At 34.1% G+C, this 27190-nt stretch overlaps 1 long non-coding RNA gene across 1 annotated transcript; it reads left to right on the plus strand.

The window, feature by feature from the left end:
* The first annotated feature begins 12715 nt into the window (after positions 1 to 12715).
* Positions 12716 to 24567, plus strand: LOC307190512. Its single transcript, XR_013829480.1, has 3 exons — positions 12716 to 12834; positions 21015 to 21153; positions 22230 to 24567. It is a non-coding gene; the product is annotated as an uncharacterized lncRNA (long non-coding RNA).
* Positions 24568 to 27190: the final 2623 nt, after the last annotated feature.

A 27190-nucleotide genomic window follows, 5' to 3' on the forward strand; every position in this document is an offset into this window, starting at 1 on the left:
GCTATAAAGAAATAGAATTTTATATTTGGCATTTTATGCTTAGTGATTTTTATGGGAGAAAAAGAAACATAAAGAAAGTGGGTCAATAATTTTTATCTCCAAAGCAAAATATGCCCTTACACTTAATAAGTCTATGGCTCGGTTCATTATCAGTCAGACCACATGGGGAAGTCTTTCTGATTTATGCCTAGGTAACTGGTAAACAAAAAATAATCTGCAACACCTTTATAATTGCTTGTATCTGCTGCTTTAGGGACACCAAGGAAGCCATTACTACTGGGAGGGATTCCCTAACAATTATAATGACAGTATCTTAAAAGGAATTGGAACAAGATTGGTATTATTATATGACAGTCCTAAGAATTCAATAGTGATATTTACTCTATACATATATATATATATATATATATTACTTATTGGAATTAGGTACAGTAAAATTTCCACCAAAAAATAATGTTTATTTCTCTCTACATATATTTTTAATTTGGTAAAAAACTAGTTAATTTTCTCTTCAGATTGTTACAAAAGCCTTTGAAAAGAGACCAAAGCTTATATCCCAGGAAATCTAGTTCTATAAGTAATGTTCTTATTTGATAGTCCCCAAGGTAAATGAAAGAGTGAACATTTATTAGCATATGATTTCAAACCATTCTTGGACACCAAGCAATGTAGCAGTGTTAAAAAGTCATAAAGCTAGCTTCAGTCAATGTATTGATATTTGTTAGTTCAATGATATTATGATTTAAACATGCAAATGTTTAACCTACCACCTAAAAGAAAATAACTGAAAAAATCTAAAAACCTAAAAAAATTATGCACGTATCAGTTTGCACATATTGATGTGAAAAATAAAGAATTTTAGGATTAAAAATGTTTGTTGTGTCTAAAATGCTCTATCTACTAAGATGTAGGTATATAAGACATTAAGGCCTACCAAAAATAAATAAATATTTAAACTTATAATTACCTTGCAGAAGTTTTTTATTCCTATTCATTCATTGTCATCCTCAAAATTATCTTGTTCATATCTTGGGAAGATATGTATTTAAATTTATATGTTTAAATAAATAGCATGTAAAGAATACAGTTACATAAAGGGTAGATCCTTCGAGGAGTGGAAGGACTAGCTAATAGCAAACAACTGATCAGAAAGTGAGCTTTCAGACACTTATAACTGATATCTGGGCTCAGTGAGAGATTATCTGATCTAGTGGCAGGAAAATGGGGAGAATAAATAGTCTTATTTTTAATGTCGCCTTTAATTCCCAGTTTGAGAATCTCCATTATTCACAATGTTGGCTGTAAATTAGAATACCTACAGGCTTTTAAAATCATTTCCCAGACTGCACTCCAGCTCAATTAAATCAGTATCTCTGGACATGGGACTTTGGCATTAGAATATTTATAGCTCCATGGTGATTAAAATGCGTGGCACAGGTTGAGGATCACTGATCTATTATGACTCCAGGTGCATCTTGAGAATTCTTGGAAAATTCTCTCCAACAGATTTTTGGCAAAGGAGAGAGAAATGCAAAAACTCCTTGCTCCAAACCTGCAGATGACAAGCAGAATGTAATTTGCACTCGGATGCCTTCAAGCTCCTGGATAGGGCTTGGTGCCCTGATGTGACTTTAGCATTCCTGACAAATTTGAAAAATTGGCAAATAGCCATTGTCCAATTAAACAGGTTCAACAGTCATGGCCTTTAAATTGCAAAGTTTAGGTCTAAGTCAGTGAGTGGCAGGGGAAGGAAGAAAACAGCCTGGCGTGGGGGTGTTCTAATAACATTATGTCATTGCTTTTTAATCTGCATTTCTTGTCCAAATTGTTTTTCATTGTTATCTTTTATTTCTGCTGTATCTTATACCATTTGCTGTTATAATCCATAAATTTAAATGTACTCTGAGGATTCTTTTGCACTTTTAAGAAAACAGTTCATACTTATTGTTTAGATATATTTTCACATGAACAAAATAAGGTAAGAGCTTAATTTTGGAGGAAAATAATATTATCCAATCAAAGAACCTTCCTTATATCTTTTCATAGTATTACCCAAGTTTCCAGATATGATCATGACACTGATTATATACATCTATCACTTGCTTTCTTGGTGCCAGTTGGATCACATTCAGATTGATTTTTCATAAGAACAGAATTTTGTGGCGTTTTGACTTACTCCATTTTCTTTTTTTTTTCTTTTTTGCGGTACGCGGGCCTCTCACTGTTGCGGCCTCTCCCGTTGTGGAGCACAGGCTCCGGTCGCGCAGGCTCAGCGGCCATGGCTCACGCGCCCAGCCGCTCTGCAGCATGTGGGATCCTCCCAGACCGGGGTACGAACCCGTGTCCCCTGCATTGGCAGGCGGACTCTCAACCACTGCGCCACCAGGGAAGCCCTGTTTTCAGATCTAAATAAAATTTATCATTGCCCTGAGCTGAAAACATGCCATTAGATTTGCTAAGTATAATTAAATTTAAAATGAGAGCAAAAACACCTGCAGAAGTATTCAGTCTAAAACTAGAGTTTGCCATGTCTTACTGTGGAAAGTACCTCCTGTTTAAAATGTACTAACTTGACTGTACAGAAGCCACTTTATATGACTGCTTAGGCTCTATGCATAAATATTTCTTAAAATCCTTGAAGAGGTGATGTTTACCCTTCAAAGATGAAAGTTTGCACGCTATAAGGAATTATATGCACCAGTAATAAGGAGATTCATATTATATAGTAATTAAAATTATCATCAGTTCTTACATAATGCAGCTTTTCACTTTCAAACCTTTTGATCCCAGCATGCAGCCTGCCAAAGATGAACACTTTTTCATGTATTGTTTCTTCTAATTCTAGAAAGTGGCTGGTAGGTCAGCATCTTAGTTAAAATGTAGATTATAGGATAGGTGATACACAGAGTCACAGAAGCTCTTGTTTTGAAAGAACAAATGAGCTAGCTGTCGATAACCACATTTGATGTATGTATTGAATTAAACGTTAATATGCTTTTATTGTCAGAAGCCTGAAGTTTTCAAAGCCAATGCAACCCTCTATCAGGCGATATAAGGTATTATGATTCAAGGAGTAATTTATAGCTAGAGCAGTAACTAGGCGAGATAAATTTGCTGTGAAACCATTAGGAAAAATTAGTTAATTCACCCATAATTACTGCTGAGGATATTTGTGCCCTGACCTACTCAATTAAGGCTTCAACACCTGCTGCTTTTTCTTTGCTATTCTGCTGAGAATTCCCTGGCCAATAAAACCATTTAGTTGTAGGAACATGGCTGAGTGACTACAGTGATTAAAAACAGATCTTACTCTTAACTTTGTGAGAAATTCTTCTTGCAGTTTTTTCAAAATTACTTTTCTTTATTGTTCAGGCCAAAGCTATAAGAATATATTATATATTTCCAAATTAACAGGATAAATCTTCTAGGTGCATTAAGACGTATAAATAACATTTGCTTTAAAATGTTATGCTTAAACACTAACAGTTAATAAACAGGACATACAAAGAGGATCAAAGATAATGTATCAGATGGAGTAAGTGAACACCTTGCGTATTATGTGTGCATTAATTGAAGCTTGCCGAATATTTACTATTGTGGACAATTCATAATTACTAATTAATTGATAACATCTTACGGGAAACCCGAACGAACTTTTTGGCCAACCCAATAGCTAGGCTCTCACGTGGACAATAAAATGCTATTGCATAGTTAGGAAGCAGGGTGTTTTATATAATGTGTTTGGTTTATTTTCTTCCATCAGCATCATTTGAGAATTTTCAGTGCTGGGTAGAATGGGCAGGGACATGTGAAGTGCCTTATTATCTGCCTTATTATTTCCAAACAGAGTAAGGTAGCCTTGTCTATGGTATAAACACACTGCATTGATTGGGGGTATTGTTAGGACAACAATGTTTGACTTATTCCATGAAAGTGACTCTGATAATAATGAAAGTGTCTTTGCAAAAGTTTTCCTCTTATACCATGATTCCATGTTTTCTTTCCTCTCTGGTGGTAAAAACAATCCTGAATTTGGTGGATATATTTTTGTAGTATATAAAAGCATTCTCTCTCTCTCTCCCTCTCTTTCTCGATAGATATATCTATCGAGAGAGAGGTTATATATATGTATATATATAACCTCTCTCTCGATAGATATATCTATCGAGAGGTTATATATATATATATATATATATATATGTATATATACAATGGACTATATATATAATATATAAACCGTAACCCATAAACCATATGTAAGCACGGTTCTTAATAATTTCAAACATTATGTAATGAATTCCACATTTCTAAGCCAGTTGGTCAAATACTGATTCTTTTTTTGTAAACATGCACACATCATTTATTTTGTTATATATAATAATTGAGTAGCAGTTTCTAAAGATTATGAATTATCTTCATATGTATTAATAGCATATAATTTACAATGTATATACACACAGTAACAAAGCATGAAATAGAAACTACTCAGCCTCTTAAAAGTAGCCTCCTGTTCAAGAGTAACATGATAAACTATAACTAGTGTTAGTAAAACAGGAAAGACTACTATGTTATTGAACCATCTAACCAGTGACTTTCTTTTTCTTTTCTTCTTCCTTGTTGGTTATCTATTTTAAATATAGCAGTGTGTACATGTCAATCCCAAACTCCCAATCTATTCTCCTCCCTCCACCCTTGCCCCCTAGTAACCATAAATTCATTCTCTAAGCCTGTGAGTCTGTTTCTGTTTTGTGAGTTCATTTGTAGCATTTTTTTTTTTTTAGATTCCACATGTAAGCCATAGCATATGATATTTGTCTTTCTCTGACTTACTTCACTTAGTATGGTAATCTCCAGGTTGATCCATGTTGCTGCAAAAAAACATGGTTCAAAAGGCTACATGCACCCCAATGTTCACTGCAGCACTGTTTATAATAGCCAAGACATGGAAGCAACCTAAATGTCCATCGACAGATGAATGGATAAAGATGTGCTATATATACAGTGGAATATTACTCAGTCATTAAAAATAATGAAATAATGCCATTTGCAGCAACTATTGATTCTTATCTTCCTCATAATATCAGTAGAGTTTCACATTTGATCACAACTTTTTCTTACTAGACATATTTATTGAGCTTCTGTTCCTGACACAGAACTCCTAAATCCCTTGTATTCTCCTGGGCGATAGGAGCAACTTTTGTTCTAATGAGGGAACACTTGGTAGGCTCCTGGATGGGAACTTGTCACCAGAAAGACCAAGCCATGATTAGAAGCTGGGTACTTTCAGCTCCCCCCTACCCCATTCTCCAGAGAAAGGAGAGGGGATGGAAATTGAGTTAATCATCATGCCTACATGGTGAAAGCTCCATAAAAATCTCCAGTGTATGGAGTTGGTGAACACGTTCCCTCATGACTCCATGGGAACAGAAGCTCCTGCACTTGGGATCCTTCGGAACTTTGCCCAGTGTATCTTTTTGTCTGGCTGTTCATGTGATTCCTTCATCATATCCCTCATTCTATAATAAGCTAGTAAACATAAGTGCTTCCTTGAGTTTTGTGAGCATTTCTGGAAAATTATCAAACCCAGAAGGGGTTGTGAGAACTATAATTTATAGCTAGTTAGTCAGGAGTACAAGTGACAACCTGGACTTAGAATTGGTGTCTGAAGTGGTATGGTCTTATGGAACTGAACTCAACTTGTGGGATCTGAAACTGTCTCCAGGTAGGTAATGTCAGAACTGAATTGAATTGTAGGACACTAGGCTGGTGTCAGAGAATTGACCAGTGCAGGAAAAAAAAAAATTCATACATCTAGTGTCAGAAGTATTGTGAGTATGAGAGCAAAGGAAAACACAGCGCATTTTTCCTATACAGCTTCAGAGACACCATATTCTTATATTCTTGTGGATTGTGTTGCTTTGATTATTTTCCAGGGCATTTTTCCCCCTTTCCTCTTCCTCCCTCACTGGCCACTTTTCATTAGTTTCCATTGCTTCCCAATCTTTTCAACCTTGGGATTACCCATGTCTCAGTACTTGGTCCTTCTCTCTATATACTAACTGTCTTGGTACTCTCATTTAGCATAAACGTTAATTACCATCTGTGTTAATGGATTCCAAATGCATAGCTTTCAAATTCCAAATGCTTACCTGACATGTCTACTTGGATTTAACCATATCAAACCTAATAGGTCTAAAATGTACATATGATCTGTGTCTCCAAACCTATTTCATCCACAGTCTTCCCTTTCTTCATAATGGAGAAACTCTGAATACTCCAAACAAGGCTACTATTTTCATAACTCACAATTTACACACAGATTTTTCAAAAATACTGTTGCCTTTGTTTTATGAATATATCCAGAATCTAGCATTGCATAGCCTTTATTTCCTCTATTTTAGAGACTCTCAATTTGTCACTGGTGCCATATTTACATTCAAGACACTGTGCGGAGATATGCAGGTGATTCAGAGTTGAGTAAAAGATAATTCAAGACATCAGGGGTACTGTTATCAAATAGAGATGCTCAACTATGTTCTCTAATAATTACAATTCAAGAAAACAACCCCTTTATTCAATGAGTTTTGACTAATATCAAATAAACAAAGTATTAAGAGGTTTCTTTTACAGGAGGAAAACATCTAATCTAATACCAATCTGCTTGTGAATAAATAAAAATTAAAAACTGTCATGTTTTAGAGTCTGAGTTCTGCAATTAAATATGTAAGTTTTGAAACCCAGACTCCTGAATTTACCAGCTATTGACATTATCCAAGTTACTTCATTTCTCTGGCCTTGGTGCCCTAATTTTTAAAATGTAATTAATAAATGAGTGGATTGAGTTAATGAAGGTAAAGCACTTAGCAAGTGTTTTGTATATAGTAGGTGATCAATAGATATGAACAGCCATGCTTCACAGATGTCATTTCTATTCCCAACATATTGCTCGCTCTTGTCTGCATTTCCTAACACATGAGCACCCAGCTTGCAATGTCTTTCTTTTTTTCCCTCCTTGCACCTTTCCAACTTAGGCATGCCCTTCCAGGTCTAGTGAAAACTTCCTCTTTTAAAAGACAAAAAAAAACCTTTTATTCTAATTAGTGTCACTGGATTAGTGTCACTGGATTTTCCTCAAGTCCTTTCCCTGTACTTCATTGCACTTATGTCTTGAGCTTCTCTTCATGCTATTTTTCAGTTTTATATTCTAACGCCTTTTTGTATTTTTACTTTTTAATGGGACTCTGCATTCCTTAAGCTTAAATCATATTATTTCATTTGCATTTTCTTTCCTCAATATCAGATACAGTGTTCTTCACAGAATGCATTTAACACAGGCTTGGCCAAATATCTACATTCAAAGCCTAAAAGTTTACATTAGAGGAATATATAATGTATGAATTTCACCCATTTATATTATGATAATTCTCAAACTGCACATTTCTGTAAGATGCACAGCTGTGATAGCCTATGCCTTAATGCTATATGCAGTTTGGATAAGTAAATAACTGTTAGAAAGTACTATTTCTTAAAGGGGGCTCTGTTTTGATGGATAATTTTCAGTGAATTCCTCTGTCAAAAAATAAAGATGAAATTGTATTTTATTTTTATCTCTTCCAAAATGTATTACAAGCATGATAGTTTCATGAAGTCCAGTATGTTTTGGAGTGTGAGCTATATTAATTTTTCTAAGCAGAATTCAGAACATACATTTACAAATTAAATTTACTGGAATGAAAAAGTAAATAAGGATTCTTACAGTGAGAAACACTGTAAGTTTATAGGGGAGGAAAGGATCTGAGATAATATTTTAGTTAACTATGATCTTCAGAGAGGGATGCCAATGTCATAGATGTGTGTAAAAAGATCTAATGGGCTATTGTAGTGTTCAGAATAAGACTTCACTGATTTAGAACCTATTTGTTCCTTAAAAGCATACTAGGACTGCTACACATTATTTATGACAGAGCAATTTGAATCTGTCTAGAATTGAAAAGTAAAAAAAATTAATTTGTTAGCCCTCACCACTGGTTAAATGATTTTATCTGAATGTCTATTGAAATCATTCTTGATTCTGTGTAGAGATGACAGATGATTTAATAAAAACTACTTAGAATTTTCTACTCAAATTAGTTAAGAGAAGTGGATTGGAAATTTTGAAGGCAATTTGACACCAAAATCGAGATAATTATATCTAGTGTCACATTCCTCTGATGATGTCCCCCTCCTCTCTTAAGCACAAGTTTGCTCATTCCTGTCTTCATGTATTTGTTCCTAATCTTTAAATAATGAGTACACTGCCAGGTTTGTCCCTTCTCTGCTTCTTATAAAACTGAATTTAATACTTTTATAGCAACTGAACAGCTAGTGGCCGTGCATATTATTATGGGAACAGATGCTTTTAAGGGACACCTGTTGTACAGTACACATTTTGTCTTTTGAAAAGTTTTCTCTCTATGTGTTTTTCTGCATGCAAATGCCTACTTTCTTTTTGGGGGAAACATCTGTGTTCAGAGCACACTTCATACGTTATAGAAGAGAGAGTTCCTAACGTGAAGGTGCTGAGGGACTCCATGGCAAGGTCACCCCTTTCCATCTCAATTCTAACTTCCAATGGTGTCTGAAATGTCACTATTAAAATCAGTGCTCTGGGTTGTAACTGTGATCTGTGTTCCATCAGTTTTATTCCATCATTAATTTATTCCTCAAACATTAAATGCTTCTGTGAACCATGCATTGAAAATAAGAAGAATCATGAAAAACTACATATGACCTTGGAGATCTCATTGTCTCCTGGGGAGATAGACACAAATACTATAATACACAATATTATAATAAACAGTTTATATCATCATTATAGAAAACACCTTGAACTTCTAGGTAAAATGCATATTCTTAGAAGAGTAATATTAGTATGATTATGTAAGAAAAATAATGGAGAACTTATAAACACGTTTTCTTGTTTGATTATTTAAAAAATATAATGAGCACAGTACACTATATAATGGAAATGACTATACATCCAATATATATACAACTGCAGCCCCAGAAATTGCAATTGCAATCCCTTGAAAGACCCCAACCAAGCTGTCCTTGAAAACCTGACCAGTAGAATACATAAGAGATAATAATAAATGCTTATTGTTGTTTAAGGTAAGAAGTTTTAGAATGATTTAATATATAGCTTAGATAAGTAATACCATAGAAAAGATATTCTTCATTGTATTCTTCTGTAACTTTTAAAGTATGTACAAATTAATTTCTGTTTATGGATAAATAAAAAATTTCAAGTACTTCTTTTTTATCTCAAACATTTGTGGTTTAAAAAAATTGTCCTTTTCGCCAGTGACTTCTGTTGAAAATCAATTGGCCATGTATGTGTCTGTCAATGAGAATGTTTTGAGCTCTCTTTTCTGTTCACTGGTCCTACTTGCCTATGCTTACTCTATCTCATACTGTCTTGATTATAGTAAGTTTAAAAATCATATGACGTAAGTTCTCCAATTCTTTTCTTATTTCTCAAGATTTTTTTTTTACTATCGTAGGTCTTTTGCTTCCCCATATAAATTTTAGAAACAACTTGTCACTTCTTTAAAAAAACTGAGCAAATTTTGACAGAAATTTATAAATATAATTTTCTTAATTACTGAATGCATTTGTAACATGCTAAAATCCATAATTACCTTACACATAATTCATTACTTAAATGTATTTTACTGTCATATCTGTCAGTGTACCTAGCTTATAGTAAGTATTCCAAAATATTTTGAAGAAATAAAGACAATTTATTTTCATTAATTTCTTCACTTCATAATTATTTTATTATAGTATGTTTTCTTTTTTCTCTTGAAGTTGAGCTTACATGTGAGCCCTATACTGGATATGTATTGTCTTTTAGGCACTTTTTTTTCAATTTGGATTTTTCCACTAAATGGTGAAGTCTTGGGTTATATTTGTACTTTTAAAAAAATTCTAGGAGAAAACAGTGTTCTAACATACATCAGATATATGTGTATATATTATGTATATGTATGTATACATATTCTATAAAAATGGTTTAAACATCTAAAATTAGTATGTACAGTTAACAATGTACATACTATTTAATGAGTGATAGAGAAAATTTATATAATGTATAAAGTTCTTAAAAATTTAGTACCATATCTTCAAAATGTGTTTTATGGAATACAAATTCTTAAATAAAATCAGTGAACAAAAAAGGCTTCACTGTTGGGCTTCCCTGGTGACGCAGTGGTTGAGAGTCCGCCTGCCAATGCAGGGGACACGGGTTTGTGCCCCGGTCCGGGAAGATCCCACATGCCGCGGAGCGGCTGGGCCCGTGAGCCATGGCCACTGAGCCTGCGCGTCTGGAGCCTGTGCTCCGCAACAGGAGAGGCCACAACAGTGAGAGGCCCATGTACCGCAAAAAAACAAAACAAAACAAAAAAGGCTACATTGTCAAATCAAAAATTGTTAAAGTTACACTCTGTCCTCTTTCCCTTGGCTCTCTCAGTATATATTGGTTCATTAAACGTTCTGAGACATTCTGTTATAAAGAAGCCAGTTTATCAGTGTTAAAGATAGAATTTTGCAAACTAGTCTGACGATTTTACCCCATCTGGCAGAACATCTATTAATATCAGTCAGTTACAAAGCTTTTCAGAAACTTGTAGACTAGGGTGTCCATGGACCAGAGGCATAGGCATTGATTAAAAAATTTTTATAAATGAGGAATTTCAGGTACCACCCCAGACCTAGTGAATCTGAATCTGCAAATTAACAGAATTCTTCAGGATGTTCTTATGCAGGTTAAATTTTAGAACAACTGCCTTAGTATACAATTTTTTTTGTGTGTGTGTGGTACGCGGGCCTCTCACTGCTGTGGCCTCTCCCATTGCAGAGCACAGGCTCTGGACACGCAGGCCCAGCGGCCATGGCTCATGGGCCCAGCTGCTTCGTGGCATGTGGGATCTTCCCAGACCGGGGCACGAACCCGTGTCCCCTGCATCAGCAGGTGGACTTTCAACCCTGCGCCACCAGGGAAGCCCCTTAGTATACAATTTTTAAAATTTGGGTTTAATATCTTGCCCCCTAAATATCTATTATTAATGACCAGTGCTTAATTTAACTTTGGTTTTTATAAATATTAAAGATTTTTATGGAGTACATTGCTTCCAGGCTTTTAGACTATTCCTGTGTGCTCCAACATATGGGTTCTGTCACTGTAGGTTTCAGGTAAACTGTATAGCTGATTATATTCCAATCTTAAACTACTTGTTATAGAACATGGGAAAGGAGACATTAGTTTCCTTCTTAGCTCTCCTAAATCTCTATGAACATTTAAAATATTTCTCTTCTGCCTTTAAAGTAAAAGTTGTATTTTATATGTCCATATTATTACTGAAGTGGCTTGATTTGAAATAACATTTCTGCATTTTTTGATTACCCTTTACCCCCATTGAATAGCTTGAAAAAGGGGGGAAACTAATGTCACAGAATAACTTTTAGATCTGAATCAGTGGGTGATGCCTATCCCTGAAGTCCTCCTTACAGTTATAAAAGTTTCTTATTAACCATATTTCATTTTTATTTGCTACAGTTGGTTTCTTTCTTTCCTTCTCAATCTACATAAGAGAGGATTTTATTTGTTAAAGCAGGATTTTGATGGTTGTTTAAGTTCTGATATATATATATATATGATATAGATATATATATATGATTATATATATATATATATATATATATATATATGTATGTATATATATATCTTCCTTTGGGTAACCTTCCCAAAATTGGCAAATTTGCTGCACTTGAGTCTTCTCCCCCAAGATGGAAATCAGAAACTCATTTTCTGGGTCTCCTTGAAGGCATGTAGATATGTGAATCAAGTCTTTAAATCAGAGATACCAGTGTGAGACTTTTATTCAGAAGAAAACAATGTGAGGAAGCAGGTGTCTCAAGAAATTCATTTTTCAAAGAGGATGTTAGCAAAGGCAGTTAGTTTTGGTGGGTAGATTGGCAGAGGTCTTGAAGTTCTGTGCCCCTTGTCTGCACTGTGAGCTAATGTGTTCACTCCCTGGGTGTGCAGTGTCATTGCAGGAACAGTATTGGGTTGTAAACAGTGTTTTTTTGGGCTGTGTAATGTCAAAGTTCTAATCTTTGCTTCTCACCAAGTGATCTTTGCGTTGCCTAATATCTTTTTAAAAATTCCTGTTCTGCTTAAACGTGTTGCAATGGATTCTGTTTGCAAATGAGAATGCAGACTAATAAATGATTAATGTTTTTAACATTATGTCAGTTAATTAGCTTTAAAAATGTGTCTGTAATAGGTTTATTGTCTTTCAAGAAAGTCTGAAATAGTGATAAGTACACAGTACATATTGAAAAATGTGTATAGGAGTTGATTTATATTTTCCTTGCTAAATTACAGAAACTTTCTAATTCTCTTTCCAACTAGATGATCATGATCTAAAATGGATAAAAAATGTTTGCTAATGTGTATTATTCCACAAAACTATCTTTCTTATCTTTATTCTGTTATATCCCAGATAGCAATGAAAAGAAACTAGCATAATAAGAAAATCTTTGGAAATGTATATCAGATGATTCACGTCCAATTGCTCCCCTTATATGAGTTACTAAAGACATGGCAATTTTTGTGAATCAATGTAATTTTAGCACTCTTCTTGCCTGATTGTTTTGCAAGAAAGAAAGAAAGGAAGAAAGAAGAAGACACTGTCACTGGCAAGTGATTCTCCTACCTGCTTATCTCCCTGAAGAACAACTCATACAACATGTATGGAAATTGTGATTCAGCTGGATGATGTCCCAACTGAGGTACTTAAATTTTAAGTTTAAAGACTGATAACAAATGAGGATTACTTGGCCTGATTCTATATATCTAAGCTTCAGCACACAGAATTCACAAGATAATACATTATTTTGTGAATACTGCCAGGTGGGCAATTGCATGCAAGAAAAGGAAAGATGACTGTGCTGATTACAGTCATGCCTCAGTATCTGTGTGGGATTGGTTCCGGGACTTGCCTTGAATACCAAAACCGTGGATACTACAGTCCCATGGTCAGCCCTCCATATCTGCAGATGCAGAACCCATGGATAACAAGAGCAGACTGTATAATCACCTTGTTCTTCCAGATCTGTTCTTTCTCTACCTTCCTATATCCCCAGTGTGCTGTTGGAGTGTGATCCTGATGGTTCCCTTGCACTCTGGGTTTGAGTTATGTTCAATCATTGAAGGACCAGAGAGAACATGGCCAAGTTAAAATATATTGTAGGCTGATCAAACCCAGGGAAAGCTTGTTGCTTAGGTTTTCCATTCCTTTACAGTGTCTAATCATTTTAGTTATAACTATTAATATTAGGGAAATTTAAACACATGGTTTATTATTTCCCTAAAAACTGAGGACATCCTTCTCATTATTCTCACGCCATCATCCTTTTCTCTCTTTCTTTTTTTTTTTTAAAGATTTATTTATTATTTATTTTTATCTATTTATTTTGGCTGCATCGGGTCTTAGTTGCGTCACTCGGGATCTTTTGTTGTGGTGTGCAGGCTTCTCCCTAGTTGTGGTGCGCAGGCTTCAGGGCGCGTGGGCTCTGTAGTTGTGGCGCATGGGCTCTAGAGCACATGGGCTCTATAATTTGTGGCATGCAAGCTCTCTAGTTGAGGTGCACAAGCTCAGTAGTTGTGGCGCATGGGCCTAGTTGCCCTGCAGCATGTGGGATCTCAGTTCCCTGACCAGGGATGGAACCCATGTTCTCTGCATTGCAAGGCGGATTCTTTACCACTGGACCATGAGGGAAGTCCCTCTCTCTTTCTTTATAATTGTTCCAGCCTTGTTTTGCTTGTCTTCTGATTTATGTTTTCATGTAAACATTATAACCAGTTGTACTTTAAACTTACTGTACTGTTTGCCTTATAGATTTGAGAGGAATTATAATCTGTCTTTTCAAAATGCCATTTGAAGAGAAATGTAATTTGTTTATTTTTGTGACTTTGCTTTTCAGAGGCTTAAAAAAGGTACTTTTCCTTTTCATTTTTATTTTGCCATTTAAACATTTTAGGCTAAATAAGGAAGTTTAATTCTAAACATGCTCAAGTTTTATTCTTCAAATATCAAAGTTATCTATCAACTGCCATGTCATCACATCTTGACATGACATTATTTTAATGGATATAACACCTTTGTGAATATAAATGAAAACTCTTTTTGTTTTACTCTTGCAAGTAAATGACTAATACAAAGAAAATGTGTAATGTACTTTTCTACATTTGATGTTGAATTTTTAAAAGTTGCATGAATGGAAAGAGGTCAATTAACATAAGAGAAGAAGCAAATATGAAAAACAAATGGAAAAAATGTTCACTCTTTTGAGTAATCAACAAGCATATTTAATCAACCTTAAGGCATCATGTTTATACTGTGAACACTAGACAATATTACAATTATAATGATGAGTGCTAGAAGATGTAGTAAAATGAAAACATTGAGATAGTTTTAGAAATTGTAAATTGGTTTAAATTTTAAAAATCAATCAGGTAATAAGTAGCAATAGTTATAAAGATGTTTGTTTATGTACTCATTTATGTACTCACTTCTGGTTATTGCCACTTTGAGATAGCTGGGGTGCTTGTATTCTAAGTTTATAGTAAAAAAGACAAAATTTTAACTCACAAAGATACTTCTTGATGCATTATCTATTATTTAAAAAGAAAGGGAAAAAAGCCTGGAAATAACTGAAGTGAACAATGATACTGCAATGGAACACTGATGCAAGCCTTATTACCTTATTAAATATATGGTTAGAATGGCGACTAAAGATAATGGGAAACATTTTGAAATATTACATTAAATAATAAAATAAATTTATATTTATTCAGTGATTATAACTTCAGTAATATATTTCTGTTTGTGTATTTGCTTAATTTGAAAAATGGAAATGGAAATAAAATATTAACTACTTCATAGTTATGGGAAGTAAATGCAATAATATAAAGTGTTCAGAACAGTGTCTGGCTCATAATAAGCCTGCAATGTAGGTTATTATTGCTATTATTGTGAAATGGCATTGAAACGGCATAAGCCATTTTAGCTTTGAAATTATTGTTTTTTTCTTTGTTTGTTGTTATGATATAACTCAGTGGTTCTTAACATTAGTGCAAGGAAATCTTTATGAGTCTCTATCCCCACAACCCCACACTGATCAGGTGGTATATCATAATGAAATTTGACTCTTGAATTCTGCTCCTCAAAGAAACATAACATTTTTTTTGAAAAAATGCTTTTGCACAAATACATACACAAATACTCAACTGTTACAGAACATTTATTGTAACCTTGATAAAGTTTCAGTTGTGAAACTAAGTGCTGAGAAAAGTATCTTGCAGAGACGACTCTCGAGGAAGATGCAATATTTCATGGTTAGCTAGGCTAATTTAATGGTCTGATTAAACAACAAAATCCTCTCCCAGTTACAGAGACACAGGGCCAAAACTGAGCCCTAAGCCTGGACATACAGTCTGAGATCACAGGCTGCTAAAATCACCTCATGCAGTTCTTATAAGGGGAGAGATGCCTGTAGAATCTTCCTAACTAATCTACATATATTGGCTGCCATATATTTCCCCAATGAAAATATATTTCTATTTATCTATAGTAACTAGAAAATATTCTACTGAGGATGCTATAGCTATAGGTGAAGCATTTTTAGTACCCTATCCATAGAGAATACACAAGTGATTAGAAAACTTCAAATAAATATTAAAGTATAATTTAGAACTAAGACAGGTGTATTACATTGTCTCTGTTGAAATGTTGAGAATAAAATTAGAGAAAATATGACAATTATGAATGTTGTTATAATTTACCTTGAATATTTTACATATGAGTATACAATAAATAATTATACAACCAAATTTTGGGCAAGGATGGGGGAGGCACTTGATATTAAAGGAAGTAATTGAGAGGGGATGGAAAACGTATGCCATGCAAATGGAAATCAAAACAAAGCTGGAGTACCAATTCTCATGTCAGACAAAATAGACTTTAAAATAAAGACTATTAAAAGAGACAAAGAAGAACACTACATAATGATCAAGGGATCAATCCAAGAAAAAGATATAACAATTGTAAATATTTATGCACACAACATAGGAGCAACTCAATATATAAGGCAAATGCTAACAGCCATAAAAGGGGAAATCGACAATAACACAATAATAGTAGGGGATTTAACACCCTACTTTCACCAGTGGACATACCAACCAAAATGAAAATAAATAAACAAAAGCTTTAAATGATACATTAAAAAAACATGGACTTAATTGATATTTATAGGACATTCCATCCAAGAACAACAGAATACACTTTCTTCTCAAGTGCTTATGGAACATTCTCCAGGATAGATCATATCTTGGGTCACAAATTAAGCCTTGGTAAATTTAATAAAATTGAAATCGTATCAAGTATCTTTCCTGACCACATTGCTATGAGACTAGATATCAATTACAGGAATAAAACCATAAAAAATACAAACATATAGAGGCTAAACAATACACTGCTAAATAACAAAGAGATCACTAAAGAAATCAAAGAGGAAATCAAAAAATACCTAGAAATAAATGACAATGAAAACATGACAACCCAAAACCTACTGGATGCAACAAAAGCATTTCTAAGAGGGAAGTTTATAGCAATACAATCCTACCTCAAGAAACAAGAAAAATCTCAAATAAACAACCTAACCTTACACCTAAAGCAATTAGAGAAAGAAAAACCAAAAAAATCAAAATTAGCAGAAGGAAAGAAATCATAAACATCAGATCAGAAATAAATGAAAAAGAAATGAAGGAAATGATAGCAAAGATCAATAAAACCAAAAGCTCTTCATTGAGAGGATAAACAGAATTGATAAATCATTAGCCAGACTCATCACGATAAAAAGGGAGAAGGCTCAAATCAACAGAATATGAAAAAGGAGAAGTAACAACTGACACTGCAGAAATACAAAGGGTCATGAGACATTACTACAAACAACCCTATGCAAGTAAAATGGACAACCTGGAAGAAATGGACAAATTCTTAGAAAAGCACAACCTTCTGAGACTGAACCAGGCAGAAATAGAAAATATAAACAGACTAATCACAAGCACTGAAATTGAAACTGTGATTAAAAATCTTCCAACAGACAAAAGCCCAGGACCAGATGGCTTCACAGGTGAATTCTATCAAACATTTAGTGAAGAGCTAACACCAGTCCTTCTCAAAATCTTCCAAAATATGGCAGAGAGAGGAACACACCCAAACACATTCTACAAGGCCACCATCACCCTGAAACCAAAACCAGACAAAGATGGCACAAAGAAATAAAATTACAGGCCAATATCACTGATGAACATAGATGCAAAATCCTCAAAAAAATACTAGCAAACAGAATCCAGCAGCACATTAAAAGGATCATATATAATGATCCAGGGGGGTTTATCCCAGGAACGCAAGGATTCATCAAACTACACAAATTAACCAACGTGATACACCATATTAACAAACTGAAGGAGAAAAACCATATAATCATCTCAATAGACACAGAAAAAGCTTTTGACAAAATTCAACACCCATTTATGATAAAACTCTCCAGAAAGTAGGCATAGAGGGAACTTATCTCAACATAATAAAGGCCATATATGACAAACCCACAGCCAACATGGTTCTCAGTGATGAAAAACTGAAAGCATTTCCACTAAGATCAGGAACAAGACAAGGTTGCCCACTCTCACCACTATTATTCAACATAATTTTGGAAGTTTTAGCCAACGCATTCAGAGATGGAAAAGAAATAAAAGGAATACAAATCGGAAAAGAAGAAGTAAAACTGTCACTGTTTGCAGATGACATTATACTATACATAGAGGATCCTAAAGATGCTACCAGAAAACTACTACAGCTAAGCAATGAATTTGGTAAAGTAGTAGGTTACAAAATTAATGCACAGAAATCTCTTGCATTCCTATACACTAATGATGAAAAATCTGAAAGAGGAATTAAGGAAACAGTCCCATTTACCATTGCAACAAAAAGAATAAAATACCTAGGAATAAACCTACCTAAGGAGACCAAAGACTGTATGCAGAAAACTATAAGACACTGATGACAGAAATTAATATGATACAAACAGATGGAGAGATATACCATGTTCTTGGATTGGAAGAATCAACGTTGTGAAAATGACTGTACTTCCCAGAGCAATCTACAGATTCAATGCAATCCCTATCAAACTACCACTGGCATTTTTCACTGAACTAGAATAAAAAATTTCACAATTTGTATGGAAACACAAAAGACCCAGAATAGCCAAAGCAATCTTGAGAACGAAAAATGGAGCTGGAGAATCAGGCTCCCTGACTTCAGACTATACTACAAAGCTACAGTAATCAAGACAGTATGGTATTGGCACAGAAACAGAAATATAGATCAGTGGAACAAGATAGAAAGCCCAGAGATAAACCCATGCACATATGGTCACCTTATCTTTGACGAAGGAGGCAAGAATACACAATGGAAAAAATATAGCGTCTTCCATAAGTGGTGCTGGGAATAATGGAGAGACACATGTAAAAGAATGAAATTAGAACACACCCTAACACTATACACAAAAATGAACTCAAAATGGATTAAAGACCTAAATGTAAGGCCAGATACTATAAAACTCTTCGAGCAAAACATAGGCAGAACACTCAATCACATGAATCACAGGGAGATCCTTTTTGACACACCTCCTAAGAAATGGAAATTTAAAAAAATATAAACAAATGGGACTTAAAGAAACTTAAAAGCTTTTGCACAGCAAAGGAAACCATAAACAAAACGAAAAGATGACCCTCAGAATGGGAGAAAATATTTGCAAACGAAGCCACTGACAAAGGTTTAATCTCCAAAATATACAAGCAGCTCATGCAGCTCAATATCAAAAAAACAAACAACCCAAACCAAAAATGGGCAGAAGATCTAAATAGAAATTCCTCCAAAGAAGATATACAGATTGCCAACAAACACATGAAATGATGCTCAACATTACTAATCATTAGAGAAATGCAAATCAAAACTACAATGAGGTATCACCTCACCCTGGTCAGAATGGCCATCATCAAAAAATCTACAAACAATAAATGCTGGAGAGGTGTGGAGAAAAGGGAACCCTCTTGCACTGTTGGTGGGAATGTAAATTGATACAGCCACTATGGAGAACAGTATGGAGGCTCCTTAAAATACTAAAATTAGAATTACCATATGACCCAGTAATCCCACTACTGGGCCTATACCCAGAGGAAACCATAATTCTAAAAGACACATACACTCCAATGTTCATTGTAGCGCTGTTTACAATAACCAGGTCATGGAAGCAACCTAAATGCCCACTGACAGACAAATGGATAAAGAAGATGTGGTACCTATATATGATGCGATATTACTCAGCTATGAAAAAGGAATGAAACTGGGTCATTTCTAGAGATGTGGATGGACCTAGAGATTGGCATACAGAGTGAAGTAAGTTAGAAAGAGAAAAACAAATATCGTATATTAATGCATACATGTGGAATCTAGAAAAACGGTACAGATGAACCGGTGTGCAAGGCAGAAATAGAGACACAGATGTAGAGAACAAACATATGGACACCAAGGGGGGATACTGGGAGGGGGGTGGTGGTGGTATGAACTGGGAAATTGGGATTGACATATATATATTAATATGTATAAAATAGATAACTAATGAGAACCTGTTGCATAAAAATAAATTTTAAAAAGATTAAAAGAGGGCTTCCCTGGTGGCACAGTGGTTGAGAGTCCGCCTGCCGATTCAGGGGACACGGGTTCGTGCCCTGGTCCGGGAAGATCCCACATGCCGCAGAGCGGCTGGGCCCGTGGCCATAGCCATGGCCACTTAGCCTGAGCATCCGGAGCCTGTGCTCCGCAACGGGAGAAGCCCCAACAGTGAGAGGCCCGCTTACCACAAAAAAAAAAAAAAAAAAATTAAAAGACAAAAAAAGAAATACATATAATTAGTATTTACCAGTGATTATTAAAGTTTTGCTCCTCATGAAAAGGATTACATTGGAGTTATATTCATCCCCTGAATTTTCATATGCTTCAAATTTGAGAGTCATGAATAATAAATGTTTAACTTTTACCTAAGGGAATCTAAATGTGCATGCTTAACAATTCAGAGAAGAGATGTGAGTCTTGATTACCTTGGACAGTTTTATTTCATTTCTCTGCCTCCTTTAGCTGCATTGAAGATTTTTCAATTTATATTAATTTTCAGTTTGTTTGTGATGTACCCAGTCATAGCTTTCTCATTTACATGTTCTTTGAGGTTCACTGAGCTTTTTGAATCTTTAAATTTATTATTTTTACCTAATTTGCAAAATTTCAATAATTATTACTTCCAAAAAGAAAAAAAATCTGCTGAGCTGCAAAGGAGGTGACTTAGACAGCCCTAAATTAATTGTTGAAGAAAACTCTTCAGAGTTTCAGCTTTACATGAAGCTGGTCTGTAGCTAATTGGGACCAAAATAGGTTGGTCAACATAATTCACTAAGGAGAACCACTCTGAGCTATTTTAGATATAAGATTTGGATTTCTTTATAATTAGTATAGAAGTTCCAGTACAAGGGACAGCTGTTGTACTGAAAGTAATAAAAGAATCAGAAGATCCAGGTATAATCTGAAATTAGCATTAGAACAAGTAGTAGAAAATATGCATGGTATCACATTATTTCAGTTTAATATAATCTTACATATTCTTATATTTTATGAAGCATGTGCTTACTTTAGCTCTAATTCTATAATGTGGAATTAATTATTCTCATTATTTCTAGTGATTTTATATAATATTGGATTAAATATTCACTTCTGTAACAGGAAAAATATATATGTAGTCTCCAGTGACAATTCAGCCTTCTCTTTGACTCTGCTTCTTATTACATCATCTTTCAGATAAGGATTAGAGCAGAAGCCTTCTACTGGCCTGCCCAGGAAGATTCATTCCAATCATTGTGGAGCATTCTGGAACCTCAGGAGACTTCTGTCTCCATTCTGCCTCTCTGTTATCTGTGGATAGAGGGCAAAGGAACAGGTATTTTCAGAAGTCAGTGTCTATGTAAATGCTTTGGATTAAAAAAGCTTCTGAGAACCCCCATCACTCACTTAATATTATTCTGGTTGGAGGCTAATTTAAATAATTTGGATAAGATGAAGGGATTTGGGGTAATTTTTTTTTAAATGCTCTTTCAGCTATTAAAAAATGATTTATAAACATGGGTCACTCTCTGCTATGAAGAATATAAACTTCTACCTCTCCAAAAATGGGTTTTCTCTGATCTACATGAGCTCATGTATGACTTTATCTGCCTTACCTGTAAAGTGAGGTAGAGTTGTAGTAATAACCTAGGGTTTAGAATCTGGGGTCTTTCACTTGATAATTCTGTGACTTGGGAGGACTACTTGCTTTCTTTTTTCTTTGTTCTTCTCATCTGTCAATTTGGAATAATAATAATGGCTTTTTCACGTTGTCATTAGGATTAAAATAGATGATGCATGTAAACTGCATATAGTAGACTTTTATATCAAAGTTCTATTTTATTTGATTAAATTAAAAACATGTTATATATGTAGTAAACAACTTTAATTTTACAGGCAAAATTTTATGTGTTAAAAAACACATTTTTAGTTTATTCACTATAAAATTCTTGTATGTAATTGTAACCCCTGTTAATGACAGAACAAGATAATCAACAATATTGTGTTGTATTGATATAGGATACAAATATTTATGGTAATATTTAAACTTTAAAGATATAGTAATAAGGTATGAACCAGTGAATTAGTCATCTGAATTAATTTATTTTCCATAGAAAGTGGTTAACTTATACAAGACAAAATTAATAAAAATAAAATTATTTCTGTAAAGATAAATTATATTATCTAGACTTATACTGAGAAAAGTAGCTCATTAAATGAATGACTTTCTAAATAACACTTAGGATCAATAAAATTAAAAACATTACAATAAAAACTTATGTTACATGTCTAAATTTTTATTAACATTAAAATCGAGTCTTGCTACAGTTTTCAAAACAGTTTGAAAATGAATAAATAAATTAATTTATATTTTAAAAAAAGATAAATATAACCCTGCTTTTCTTTGGACAGTTAATAGCATTCTGGCTCATCTCAGGAAGCTGTGGAAGACATGCAGTCTTGAGAATTTGGCACTGCTACCACATTTCCACACTAAAGTAGAGATAACTTGATGGAAGACTTTCTGGCTTCAGCCAGGGTTATACTGCTGAACTGGGAATTTCAAATATGGGGAATGTATAAATCAGGAGAATTTTAGTAGAAACCAATCTAACATTGTTGAAACAAACTCTTTGTTTGTTGAAACAAACAAAGAAAATGTCGTTAAAGATACGTAGTTTTCCATGGAAGTGAGTGCAATAAAGGAACTCAGGAAGAACGTAGAATAGAGACTATTAACATGAAGGTTTTCTTCATCAGTGCCTGCCTCTCCAGTCTCTGCAAATCAATATCAGTTCTCTCTGTTTCACTTTTGGCCCACAGACTTCTCGGACCCACTAGGTAGAAACTAGGCACTTCACAGCTCCTAAATTTGTGTGCAGTGAGACTGACTCAACCAATCCTTGTCCTAGTGCCAACCTCTCAGCACAGATTCTTAAATCGGTATATTAACTTGCATGTCTAGGGATGGCACTAAGAGTTTACTTGGTTAGTTAACCAAAATATAGATCTAAAGGTTGGCTACCCCAAATTAAGTCAAGATCTCATGACTCCTTTGAAATACTGTAGAGAATACTATCCAATGGCTTAAGAAGATCAGAATGTTAGAATAGACATATTATGTAGGACTTGTTAATATCTTCTATATCATCTAGGACACAAGGCTTTGAGAACCATATTAATAAAGGGATAAGGCACGAAAGGCTTTGAGAGCTCTTTAGTGGAGTTTTTATACACATAAGACATTACAGTGCCCCTAGTTAGTCAGGTAACCACCAAAAGTTGGAATCATAAGAGCTGGGTCCCCAGACTTCATGTAGGAATTGAAGCACTATTAATGTGCAGGTAAATTATAACAACTGGTTCTCTGGGGTGAGGAAGGAGGAGCGCTGATTTGTAGAATTTTCCAATTTCCATGTGAAAATCCTCACCATAGCTCGTTAGATAATTTCAAGCTACAAAGGTGGCATCACTGAATATGAAGACAGAAAGAGATAACACACAAAAGGCTTTCTCTACTCAGTGGGTGCCAACTTTAGCACACCACTGAAAAGAGTCATCTCTGTAGTGCTTCCGAATTCTTAACCTACAGAATCCATGTATGTTATGATTATTGATTTTTTCTGCCACTAAATGTTGGACTGATTTGTTACACAAACATAGTAATAGAAGAGTCATTACACTATTTTTTTTCACTACTCAATGTCATATTCCTTGTCTAAAGTAGAACTTGCCCTTTAAAATTTTTTTTTAAAAAAAACAGAAAGATACTCATATTTCTTACCCATCCACTAACAATAAAACAGAAGTTTTTTGGGTTTTTTTTTTTCCCCCTCCTCCTATAGCATCTAGCCACATTGATTTTTCCAATGTCTGTGTTACATAACAAACAGCAGTTTGGGTAATAGCCTCATATTCTAGGATAAAACACACATACACAATAAATTCTCATATATAATAGAATATGAAACAAAGATAACATGAAAAGAACATAATAATGGCATTAAATGATGTCAGTCATAAAAACTGTAACGTATAAAATGTTACGGTACTTGTTCTGTACGTGTATAAACATCTCAAATTTTCTTCAAGATAGAGCATCTATAAAGCACAATGAGACATGCACACCATCTCATAGATGAACTTCTCCTTAGCCCATCAGATTATGCCTCCATCCTTGATACCTGAAAAATGGCTCTGCTGAGAATTAACCCATGTTTCTGATTTACTTATCATCTTCCTCCCATCTGACCCCATGATTCCATATCCCAATTTCTCTGAGGGTTTTTTCCTCCACTTATATGTGAAGCCAGTATGACCAGCCATGAGTAAAAAGACTTTAATCATTTCCTTGGGATATGTCTTGGTGAAGTTAATAGGAATTGGAGATGCAGTCTAAGCATCAAGAACTCCATGCCCAAACTATAAATCGAAATAAGTAGGGGCTTGAGTCTGTTTCCAAAGGATGGACATAATCCAAAGTAAAATAGTGGTGGCTCAGAGATGAAGTCAAGATCACTGGAAGTCAGTACTGGGATAAGAAATGTTAGAAAGTCATACAAATTGTTAGAAAGTATGTAGGAGTTGGTGTTAGGAACAGTAAGGGAACAAATATAATAAAATATAGCCCAAATGCTCTAAGGGCACAGACTTCTCAAAGTCTTCATATTCCTTTCATAGCAGGTATGTCATCCTCAACAAAACCTTCCCCTAAATGCTCAAGGAGCTTGACTAAAGCTAGGCATTAATCTTGAAGGATCCTCATACTTATACTTTCATGGACAGTAACTTATCCTTAAAAGTTTAGCTATTTCATAAAAATTGTTAGAAAGTCTCTATTACTTTCCTAAAAAGTATATACTGGGAAAAATGAACAACTTCTATAACATACTATAGAGCATTTTAGTTGTACATTGTTATTACATAGAGTCCTATGCATCAGATGATGTTGCCAGTATTAAAGATAAAAGCCTGATACGCAGATTAAACAATGTACCCAAGTAAATGGAAATAGTTCTCAAATTCAGTTCTGATCAAAATGTTTTATTTCTTGGTTCTTTTTTTTTTATATCACATTGCCTCCCTGCTGCTTGGTAATTTGTAAATTTAAAGACTAAAATAATGCAAATGTAAGTTTCTATACTTTTTACCATTTGATTTGCATATATTTGAATAAAAAGAAAATGCTTAAGTAATTTTTTTCTCTGTTATTTTCAATAATCAAGAACGTGTCATTTATTTATGTACTTAAAGACTCAATCACAGCTATTTTCAAAGTTACATGATAGCATTTGTAAATTGAGAATATATTAAATGCGTTATTGGAAAAATTATAAAAATATTAAAAAGTGTTCATCTTAAATTTGAGGTATTAAGCACTGTATTATACTGTTTTAAAAGTTTAATTAAAATACTCAGCCTAAACACCTCTAACATTTCTCTGTATCGTCTGAAATTCTTTTTCATAAATAATCTCTATGTACGAAAGTACAACCCATTTTCATGTTTTATACAGTTTATTTCACACAGCCAGCCCATTTATTTGAATATAATCATCTGCATTTTTATGAAAAAATAAAAGAGAATTATGGACACTCATAATCTTCTCTTTAAACAAAGATTTTGGTTGGTGTTGAGATTTGCCCAAGGATCTAAATGCACATAGCCAGCCTATCCCAGTGCTCCTGGAGAATACTCACATATGACTTAAGACTATCCAACACCCCACCAATTCTTAGTCATGATGGCTCCATCAAGATTAAGTAAAATAAGTTGCCTGGGAAAAAACTCCATCTTTCCAGAAGAAAGCAAACAACCTCCTTTTGTCCTGTATATCCCAAAATGCACACCCTCACTCACATCCCTTCATCTGCCTGCTCATGCAAATACGCAAACTCCATCCTCACCACAGCACCCATGGCAAGAACTTGTCCAATTTCATTCTGTAAGCACAGATCCACCTTCATGGCCAATTTTTATCGTGCTGATTTCCTTTATGGTTCTTAAACTGCCATTAGTTCTGTGTGTTCATCAGCCATTATAATGTGCTTACAGCTCAAACTTCTACAAGTACATAGGCATATAAAAGGGAAAAAAGTGAACATTTCCTCTTAATAGTATCTATAAATCTATATCTGTCTATCTAATTGTATTTTTGTATCTGTATGTCTGTGTATAAATGTATATGTATATAAATATATGTGCATATATGATTTTAAAATATTTAGTTTGAGATAATTTTAGATTTATAGGCTGTTTTGAAAAATAATACAGAGAAATCCTTTGTCTCCTTCACTCAATTTTCCTCAATGGTAACATCTTGTATAAACTATAATTCAATATCACAAGAAGGAAAATGTCTTTAAATACAATTGACCAACCTCATTCAGATTTCAGATTGCATCAGTTTTACATTTAGACTTCTTTACTATAACTGAGTCTTCCAATACATGAACACATGATTCTCCATTTATTTAGGTCTTCCTTGATTTCGTAAATCAACCTTATGTAATTTGCAGCATATAAACCTATACATATTTTGTTAGATAAAGACAAAAGATTTATTTGGAGCCATTGAAAATGGTCTTGTGTTTCTGATTTCAGTTTCCACATATTTGTTTCTAGTATATAAAAATGCAATTTATTTTTAAATGTTGATCTTTTGTGATCTTGATGGACTCAGTTCTCTGAAGTTTTCTTTCTTTTCTTTTTGTTGTTATTATATTATTGTTATTATTTTATTGACTCCTTGGGATTTTCTAAGTAGAAAATCATGCCATCATCAAACAGGGCCAGTTTTTTTTCTTTCTAATATGTATGACTTTTATTTATTATTTTTCTTATTGTGCTGGCTAGAACTTCCTGTACTATGTTAAATAAAAGTGCACAGTGGTCATTCTTGCCTTGTTTCTGATCTTAGGGGGAAAGCATTCAGTCTTTCACTGTTAAGTATATGGCTAACTGGAGATTTCTTGTAGATGCTCTTTGTCAAGGTGAGATAATTCCATTCTATTCCTTATTTACTGAGAATTATTTTCATAAGTTGGTGTTTGATTTTTGTCAAATACTTCTTCTGCATCAAATGATATGATCATGCATTTTTTTCCCTTAATCTATTAATAGAGCCGGGTATGTTAATTTTCAAGTATTGAACCAAGCCTTGAATCCCTGGAATAAATTCCACTTGGTGACATTGTGTAATTGTTTTTATATATTGTTAAGTTCTATTTCCTAATATTTTGATAAGAATTTGTATGTCAATATTCATGAAGTATTTAGTTGTTTTTATTTTTTATTCATTTTTTTGTACAGTATCTGGTTTCAGTCTCAGTGTAATACTTGCCTCATAATTTGAATTAGAGTGTGTTCTCTCT

The sequence above is a fragment of the Stenella coeruleoalba genome (genome assembly GCF_951394435.1).
Source record: "Stenella coeruleoalba genome assembly, chromosome: 8".
NCBI classification, from domain to species: Eukaryota; Metazoa; Chordata; class Mammalia; order Artiodactyla; family Delphinidae; genus Stenella; species Stenella coeruleoalba.